Source organism: Myodes glareolus, chromosome 3 (genome assembly GCF_982192425.1).
Source record: "Myodes glareolus chromosome 3, mMyoGla1.1, whole genome shotgun sequence".
Lineage (NCBI taxonomy): Eukaryota > Metazoa > Chordata > Mammalia > Rodentia > Cricetidae > Myodes > Myodes glareolus.
Genome location: NC_142028.1, coordinates 11,877,737 through 11,887,882, shown reverse-complemented (window position 1 = coordinate 11,887,882; position 10,146 = coordinate 11,877,737).

The following is a 10,146-nucleotide window of genomic DNA, read 5'->3' as shown; positions in this document are numbered from 1 at the left end:
TTAGGATTGGACAAGGTAGGAATTTCATTGATTACCACTTCTTGGTTGGAGAAGCCTCAGCAAATGGTTTTATCCACATAGATTGCTTGTAGGATCTGCTTCATTCTGATATAGACAGGGAGAGAAAGCAGAGTTAGACTTCAAATGCAGAAAACTAGTGACTCTTCATTCTGTACCTCACCAACAGTCAGAGGGCTCCAGACACCCTATGAGTTCATAGAGGTAAATGAATACCTCACTAGCTACAAAAGAATGGCTGTCAATAAGAAACGTCCGTGAAGGTTACAGTGTAATAGGATTCAGAAGCTTAGGAGATGGCTATAGGTAACGTTTATGTACTACATATTCCCAAAAGGGAGACCAAAGGATACATAGATTAATAGAAATGGGTTAATTTAAGATGTAAGAGCTAGCTATGAATATGCCTGAGCCATCAGCTGAACAGTATTGTAATTAATATAGTTTCTGTGTGATTATTTGGGTCAGGGTGGCCGGGAAACAAAAAAGCAGTCTCTGTTTAAATGTTAGCATGTATATTGTTATCTTCTTTTGGAGGTATAAGGGAGGGTTTCCAGCGAGAAAATGAAAGGGGAAGACAATGTAATGATATTATAGTATCAAAAAAGAAAATAATTAAAAAAGAGAGACTTACATAGATCTAATCTACATGGGAAGTAGAAAAAGACAAGATCTCCTGAGTAAATTAGGAGCATGGGTACCTTGTGGGAAGGTTGAAGGGAAAAGGGGAGAGGCAGGGAGGGTAGTAGAGAAAAATGTACAGCTCAATAAAAATTAATAAAAAAATAAAAATAAATGAGGTAGGGAGTGATAGAGGAAGACACCTGACATTGATTTCTGGCTTCACAGGTACACACACACACGCACACACACACCCCACACACATGTATGCACACACACATTACAGTACATACACACATATACATACAGATACAGACATGCTCACACACTGCAGTACACATGCACACATACACACTATGGTACACACAGACACACATTCACACACAGACACACACATGCACACAACACACACACTATAGTAAACATACACGTATACACACACAGACCACAGACACACTCACACACACAGAGGCATGACTCACACATGTAGGCCCACACATATACACTCAAGCACACACAGACATACACATGTACATGCATTCACGCAGAGACACACATATACACATATGTATGCACACACAGAGTAAAACATGCGTCCTCTTCTGGGATAAACTTTTCAACAACTCCAGAGTTAGAAAACCAACTGCAACCTCTCAAGTTCCCTACAAATTCTTTTCTGAGACATGATTAAATTAATTTAATGTTCTTATCTTTCATAACATCAATTCACTTGACCTTAACCTTAAGAGTTTTTATAGAATTTATTGTTTATCCACTTGCACAAACACTGTGGATTGTGAAAAAATTCTTAAAAAATCACTATTTGTGTGTGTGTATGTATGTATGTATGTATGTATGATACACATGTGGGGGTCAAAGGATACCTTTAAAGAGCCAGTTCTCTCTGTCTACTGTGTGAGCCCTGGGATTTGAGCTGAGGTTGGCAGACTTGGCAGCAGGTGCCTACACTCACTGAGTTGTCTTCCTGGACCCAGAAAAAACTCTCTTAAATGAGTTGGTATATGAGGCACTCAGATCAACTGGACATGTCTGTACCTCATGATTGTTATTATTCTTTCCACAGAGTAAAAATAACAGGACGGAGAGCTGACAGTGTGTAAGCTGCTTCAGGTTGGGTCCTGACATGCTTGTCAAAAGTCCCTGCAGTCCAGCAGGGCGTTAGTTGGAATGTTTTGAGGTCATTTGCTAAAGCACTAGGTGAAATTTTGTGTTTTTAGCCTGACTATGGAGGCTGTCTTTGAAGGCTCTCTTCATAGTCTCTCTCTGGGTCTGAGAAGTTGCTGGGTGGCCTGCAATCCAAGTCCAGCACCCACGTACCAGCTGGATCTGGTGGTCCACATCTGTAGTCCAGTGCTGGGGAGTCAGAGGCAGGAGGATCCCAGCAACTCACTGGCCAACCAGGCTGCTGAAGTGATAAACTCTAGATTCACCTGAAAGAAGAGAGCAGTTGAGGAGGGCACCGGACATTGAGCTCGGGTACACACACATGTGCATAGGATACGTGCACCTCCGCCACACTACCACGTACATATACCCTCCCCACTCCTTCCTCACTTACGGAGGCGTGTGTGTGTGTGCATGTGTGTGCAATGGGGTGGGGATTGACTCAGAAGTGCTCGAGGTGAGTCAGCTGTTGAAGGTCCCTTCCTTCTCCCTGTTTTGGTTTTAGGAACTATGTCTCAGGTCTTGGGTTTTTTTCTTCCTTTTTCTGAAGGACTATAAATAGTCTTTGTGTCAGAGCTGCACAGGAAATTTAATTTTAGATTAATAGATAAGAGACATGACTCATCATCTCGGAATGATTGCGTTTCATGGCTGTTTTAAGCTGGTCTGACTCAGTGTCCCTAGTTGACTAAATTTGGAAATGTTTGTGTTTTTCTTACTGTGGTTGGCATATAGTACTCCGGAGTTAAGATGTGCCCAGGGGGATGCAATCTCCGACTGCCCTGTGGGCAGATCTGTTTTATACCTATTTGTAAACACATTGTAGCATCCACAGGTATGTCTATATATTTGTGTATATGTAGCTTGAATTCCCTTTGATCACTTGTAACATCTTCTTAATTTCCTCATTAATCAATAAACTAAGTCCAATCTTTGATGAGTTCATTTCTAGTCACATAGAAGTCTTTTTTGGTTTGTTTTATTTGTATGAGTGATTTGGCTGCATTTATGCATGTATGTGCACCACATGCATGTCTGGTACTCAGGGAGGTCAGAGGAAGGTGGTAGATACCCTGGAACTAGAATTATGGATGGCTGTAAGTCACCATGTAGGTGCTGGGAGCCGAACGTGGGGGGTTTTCTGCAGGACCAACAAGTGCTCTTAATGGCTGAGTCACTTCTCCAACCTCCAAATTATTAATTAATTTTAGCATTTATTTATGTGTGTGTGTGTGTGTGTGTGTGTGTGGTGTGTCTGAACTTATGTGTCATGTGCTATGGCATCTGTGTAAAGGTCAGAGGACAATGTGTGGGAGCCGATCCTCCTTCCATTATGTGAGTTCTGGGTCTCAGTCAGATCATTGTTCCTCACCCAGTCTTTTTTTTTTTTCCTTCCCATTTGAGGCATCTCATAGTCCCCAATTATCCCAAATTATTCTCTAGTTTTTGTTTGTTTGTTTTGAGACAGGCTCTCACTGTGGAGCCTTGGCTGCCCTAGAGCTCTCTATGTGGACCAGGCTGGCCGCGACCTCACAGAGATCTACCTCCCTCTGCCTCCAGTGCTGAGGTGTGGCCCTCTTCTAACAATTCCCGGCAGGTGGGAAGTGTGTTTTCACTGTCTCTTGTCCTGTGCTGAAGTCTTACAAGGAGAAGAGCTTCTTGGTGCTCAGTTTCTCCTTAGCTGGGCATGAGGACCTGTGGATGTTGGGGGAGGTGGCGGACTTCTACCCGTTGCTGTCCAGTAGGGGCTTTTCTCAGTACCAGTGTCTACTACATGACAGCTTATTTCCTTTTCCTGCATGTGAATTGTGTTACTATGTTAACTTGCAGAACAAGTCCATATTATAGACTTATGAGTCTGTGTTAAGAGAGAGAGGAAAAGAAAACTTCAGACTGAAAAATTCATTTCCTTGAAAGTAACATCTGTTTTCATTTGTGGGCAAATGAAACCTAAAACCTAAAGTTGGTTCCTCTTTTTAAATTAAAAAAAATATTTATTTTGTTTTGTGTGTCTGAGTATTTTGCCCACATATTTGTGTGTGACCTTGTAGGAACCTGTGGATGGTTTGAGCCAGTATGTGGGTGCTGGGAACCAAACCCAGGTCCTCTGTAAGAACAGCTGGTGCTTTTAACTGCTGAGCCAACAACTCTTCAATCCAAGTTAGTTCCTTGTAAGCAATTAGGTAGGACTGTTTTTCGGAGACCATGGTTCTCTTGTCTGCAGGAACGTTTGTCATGGTATACAATGCAGCCACTCTTTCCTTTTGATTTTTTTTAAGATTTATTTTATTTTTATTTAGGTGCACGTGTGTCTGTGTCTGTGTATATGTATATATGCGTGGGTACACAGTACCTACGGAGACCAATTTCCGGCCTTTGCAGGAGCAGCAAGCACCCTTAACCTCCACGCCACCTCACCAGTCCCTTGCAGTGTGTTCCTTGTGCTGGACAAAATGCTTCTATGGCAACCTGCTAAATTCACATTTCTCCTCATGCTTACTTTATGTTTTAGGAGAAGATGTCTTGTTAGAGCCTCAACTACAGTTTCCCAAAACCTTTTTCATTGTTTGATTCCTACAAGCTCTGGTTTTTCCTTTAGTGACATCTGTGTCATGGCAACCTCTCCTTTATTTTTAGTACAGTTTCTTTTGTTGTCTTTTTTCTTTTCGAGACAGAGTTTCTCTGTGTAGCCCTGGCTATCCTGGAACTCTCCTTGTAGACCAGATTGGGCTTGAACTCACAGATATCCACCTGTCTCTGCCCCCTGAGGGCTGGGATTAAAGACGTGTGCCACCACTGGCCGGCTTTAGTACAGTTTTATTCCTCACACATACCAACCTTTTCACTTGGTCGCTGTGCTCCTTGAAACGCTGAAGAATTATTCTTTCTTGTTTTTATTTAGAGCACACAGTGAGACTAACACCCACCTCTCCCATCTTTCCTGAATTCAATATTTGTCCCTTTAATTTATGCAAAGCTTACATTCTCTGGCTCCCAGCCTTCTCGTCCCTGCCTCCAGTTTCCTTACATAATCTTTCCTTACTTCATCATCCAGCTTTGTTGAAGGAGGTGATGCTGGGGCACTTGCCGCGTAAGAAGAGTAATTCATTGCAGGAGCTGCTCCTACAAGGTCAGCTGAGGTTCCTGGATAGGGGATACTCGAGGCCAAAGAAAAGCCAGATGAAAGAAACAGAAGGCAGGATAGAAACGGGAGGCCTGTCTGGTCAAACAGTGCAGAGTTTATTTCAGAGCTTGCATATATACAAAAGCAGAGCAAAGCACAGCACAGACCGTCAGTATCTAACCACAAGATTCCTGTCCGTGAGTGAGCAGCCTCCTCCCCAACATGTGCTGGCTGATCGGAAGCAGCCTTATTTTCTATCTTGATGTTCCTGGGTTTTGTCACCAGCAGTATACTGTCTACTAGATAGAGTGTTCTTTTCTCACGGGCTAAATCAGAAGTCTCTCACAGCCCTCAAGGTTATAAGAAAAAGCAGAACAGGCAAGCTTGAACTTAAATGACTTCTTTAAGTCAGAAATGACTCCAGATGGAAACTGAGTCACACGTGGGCTCCCACAATTAATTAGTAAAAAGCTGTGTTAAGTTCTGGTTTTGAACTATTGTCCAGTACAACTCACTAAAATTATATTCTGTATTCAATGTAACATGAGGGCCGGCTTGTTGGGGTTTCTGTCCCTCCCAGTACCCAACAGCCGGCAAGCAACAAAGAAAATCACACACAGGACTCCATAAGGTTATAAACTGATTGGCTCATTAGGTCAGGCTTCTTGTTAACTCTTATAACTTATATTAACCCATTATTCTCATCTATGTTAGCCATAGTGGCTCCGTACCTTTTTCAGCTGGGCAGGTTACATGCTGCCTCTTCGGTGGTCTGCACAGGAGTGGCTGAGGAACCTCTCTGCTTCCCAGAATTCTCCTGTTCTCATTGCATCACTTCTACTTCCTGTCTGGTTTTCCCGCCTATACTGCCTGCCTGGCCAATCAGCGTTTTATTAAAATATGATTGACAGAATACAGACAATTCTCCCACAACAATTCAACATATTTTTTTCTGAAATTAGATATTATTAAGATGTTACAAGGGGCTAGAAATACGGCTCAGTGGTTGAGAGTATTCCCAGCTCCTCCAGTGTTCCCAGTTTGGTTCCCAGCACCTATGTCCTGCAGCTAACAACCTGATGTGGGATGTCCTTCTGTGCACTGTGAATATGTGTCGCTTTTATTGTTTGGTGAATAAATCTGCCTTGGCCTATGGAAGGACAGAGTACAGCTATGTGGGAAAGCTAAACTGAGTGCAGGGAGAAAAAGGGCAGGGTCGAGAGAGATGCCAGCAGCTGCTAGAGGAGTAAGATGCCAGAGCATTACCAGTAAGCCATGGGTCATATCACAATACACAAATTAATAGAAATTGGTTAATTTAAATGTAAGAGCTAGCCAGTAATAAGCCTGAGCCATCGGCCAAATTTTTGTAAGTAATATTAAGCCTCTGAGAGGTTATTTGGGAACAGGGTGGGCAGGAGAGAAACGTCTGTTACAGCAACCACCTGTGACTTCATCTCTAGGATATCACACATACTCTTCTGGCCTCTGTGGGCACCTGCACACACATGACATACAAACATACATACATATCAATAAAAATAAAAAGACGGTATGAAACAGATAAAGCTAAGATTGCTCAATTTATAGATGCTGGAACTAAAACAGTTCCTTGTTTACAAAGTATATTGGATGCTGAGCGTGAAATGCCCATCTAAGGCTGCGTGCATGAATAGTTACTTCTCCCAGCAGGTGGCGCTGTTTTATCTTGTTCCCCCCCCCCCCATCTATCTATCTATCGGTGTCTTGGAACTTTTAGGAGGTGGACCCTTGCTGTAAGAAGTAAGTTACTGGGATAGCAGGCCCTAAGGTTTGATAGCCAGGCTCTACTTCCTATACGCTCTCGCTTCTTGTTCCACCAAGGTGAAGGAGGGAGGTCTCAGAAGCACACTCTAGCTTCTGTGGAGGCTCTTGTCTCCATTCCTTCACTACCATGATGACCGTGATGAACTACAAACCAAGCTAAAATAGGCCTTCCTCCCTGGCACTGCAAGGAGAACCTACACTCTGGTTTAGAATGCTCACTTCAGATTAAATTATTTTAAGTCTTGTACTAGTCATTGTAATAACAGCTAACAGCTACTAAAGGTGCCCTATGCATCAAGTACTGGTGTCAGTAATTCCTGTGCATTTATTCCTAGTTTTATAATTTTAGTAAGGCATATAATACTACTTTCATTATACATGTGGAGTCTAAGTCACAGCAGGGAAAGACATAAAAATGACAGGGGACCCTGCCTGGGTTTATTCTTTCTTGTTTTGTTGTGGTCCTAGTGTCCACAGGCCAAGTCCAAGAATTCATACACGCTGGGCAAGTGTTCTCACACTGAGGTACACCTTCCTGGTCCAGGGATTCATTCGGGATTCTCAACCTGGTGCATCAGGAGGCCTTGAATTCCATGAAATTAAGGCAAATATTTTAACCACAGCGCTTTTCCTTATTCTTTTAGACAGGGTTTTGCTATGATCCCAGGTTGCCCTCTCTCTTATGATTGACTCCCACCCTCAGAGGGCTGGCTGAACTACAAACAAGTGAGTTAATGACGTGGAAGCAGACATCCTTCTCTGCTCCTGACGGCATGTGATTTCTCGGCTTCCCTTTTACCCCGTAACGGACCATAACCTAGAATTGTAAGTCAAATAATCCCCTCCTCCCCTAAGCTGCTCTTTCTGGGTATGCCATCATGGTCACAGAGAAGAGACCAGAATGTGTGTGCACGTGCATGAACTTTCAGTCATAAAATAGGAGAGCAGGTTGTATGCCATTAGCCACACATTCAGGAATATTGGAGAAAGGTTCTGTGATGTCTTACTCTATACTCAAAGAGGTCAGAGATGGACAACATTAAGAATGACTGCGTCAGGGCAGATGTCACCCTGAGCACACCAAAACATAAATTTCTGTCTGGCCTTCTGTGTTTGTGCCTGTTTTCGGTGATGCCCTCCTGCCGCCGATCGCCCTGCCTGACTTGTGAAACAGTTTCTCCATCGCCGCTCACCCATATCTGCTTTTTAAAAGATGGAGCCCCAGTAGAAACACACCTCTGTTCTCAGAGTCTTGCTCTTTGCTAGGGAGATGAATGTGGATGGAGCCCAGCCGTGCCGGCTTGCCTTTCTCAAATGGGAATGTTTCCACTGGGAATTTCAGTGGCCTATGTTGATGGAAACAAATACAGGAGATGTGGGGCACAAGGTCAAGTTAGAGTGGTGGAGGGGATTACAACGGGGCAGCTCTTCGGGGTCACGGGATATACATATTCCTTTTCTAGATGCAAGGCAGACCGGTCTACTTGAAAAAAAGGAAACAAACCCATTTAGCAATGTCATCTAAAATTAGTGCCTGCAGCTTCAGGAAAGTCTCCTTAAACGAATCATTTTCAAACAGGAAATGTAGTCATTAATATATTTGCCTTTCTCAGCGTCCAAGTTTCAGTGGCTAAGGGTTAGGAGTTGTGTTGGTTTTTCCTCTCTGAGACCCCATGGATGAAGGTCATTGTCAGATTCGGTGGAAGAAAAAAAATCATGGTTGAAGGCTTAACCTTAACGAACAATTCAGGACTCTTCTCATGGACCCAATAATTTCCGAAGATCATTTCTAGTAACACAAGGAGGCTTTGGCAGGAAGGAGACTTTCCAAATTTGCTTAATTTATGGTCCCTCCTTGCTGCTGTTAGTGAGCTTTGCATTTTTAAGGAATTCTAGGCAGAACAATTCATCTATCAAGGATGCTAATACACAGTTCTGGGAACCTCAGGTCACCTCTGCAGGTTATGTGTTGGCTAAACTCAAGGATACTCACTTTAGAATATTCATAGAATTTAAATCAATATGTTTCAGAGCTCAAAGAGAAACCTGTGATTACTGGCTTAAAGATTGATTATAAGCTGGGCAAGGTGGATTTTATCTGTAAATCCCAGCACTTGGCAGGTAGAGACAGGAGGATCAGGAGTTCAGGGATCGTCTTAGCTACACAGCAAGTATGGGGCTAGCCTGTGTTACATGAGACTTTGCCTCATGAAACAAAACAAGAAACACATCAATTATGAATGAATTTAATAGCAAGAGTGCCTCCCATGCCAGCTTCTTTCTCATCTTATATGATTTTTTTCTTATGTAACAGACATGACATTTAAATATTTCCCAAATGTTATTGGCATAATCAACTCTGTCAATGAGCCATATGGTTTATGCAAACACAGAGATAATCCTGGAACACTGACATATGTAAGCTTAATTTGAAAAGTCTGTGAAAATAGTGGGAAGCAGATGGAGAGTTGCCAGAGAAATCACTGTCACTTAGAGGAAGAAGCAGGGCCCTGTGGCTCAGTTATTTCCAAAAGAACAACCAGACTCAAGATTTTACCCCTGCACCAATGTCAGTAATAAAAGCAGTTTTTGGAATCTTAATATTAAAAACATTTACCAGTCATTATATTATATTTTTATTAGACTGGATGAGTCACATGTATGCACATTTTTATTGGTTAAGGATTTTGAACTATGGTAAGAAAATTTGACAGTTCTATATGATTTTAAGTTAGAGTTGTTCTTCTCTTTAGGAAAAAACAAGGCATATCTTACTTGTTTTTGTTTTAGGCTTCTTTAAAAAAATTTTTTGAGACAAGGTCTCACTGTATAACATCAACTGACCTAGAACTTTCTCTGTAGACCAAGCTGGCCTTCAACTCAGTGACATCTTCCTGCCTCTTCCTCCCTAGTGTTGGGTTTGAGGCTATGCACCACCACATCTGACGGTGTTTGTTTTCCTGATGTAGATATTTACCTTGATGGAATAGAATATCTACTCTCAGAATTACAGTCATTAAAGATGATTAAAACTTGCACTAATGTATCGATTGTACTAGCACTTAAAAATAGAGTCTTAAGAATGACTAAACCTAGTAAAAGCAGCTTAGAAATGATTCAGGCCGTTGTTTCTTTTTGAGGTGGGATTTCATAAAGTTCTCTTTAGGCTCAAACTCACTACATTATCAAGGTTGACTTCAAACTCTTGATCCTTCTGCCTCTACCCCCAAGTGCTAGGATTATAGGTATGTACTATCATTTGCCTAAGTATAAATCATGTGTGTATGTGTATGTGTGTTGCATGCTTGTGAGTATGCAAATATACACTTCCATGTGAGCTCCATGTGTTTTCATACAAAGGCCAGAGGCAGACACTGGGCATCTTCCACTAT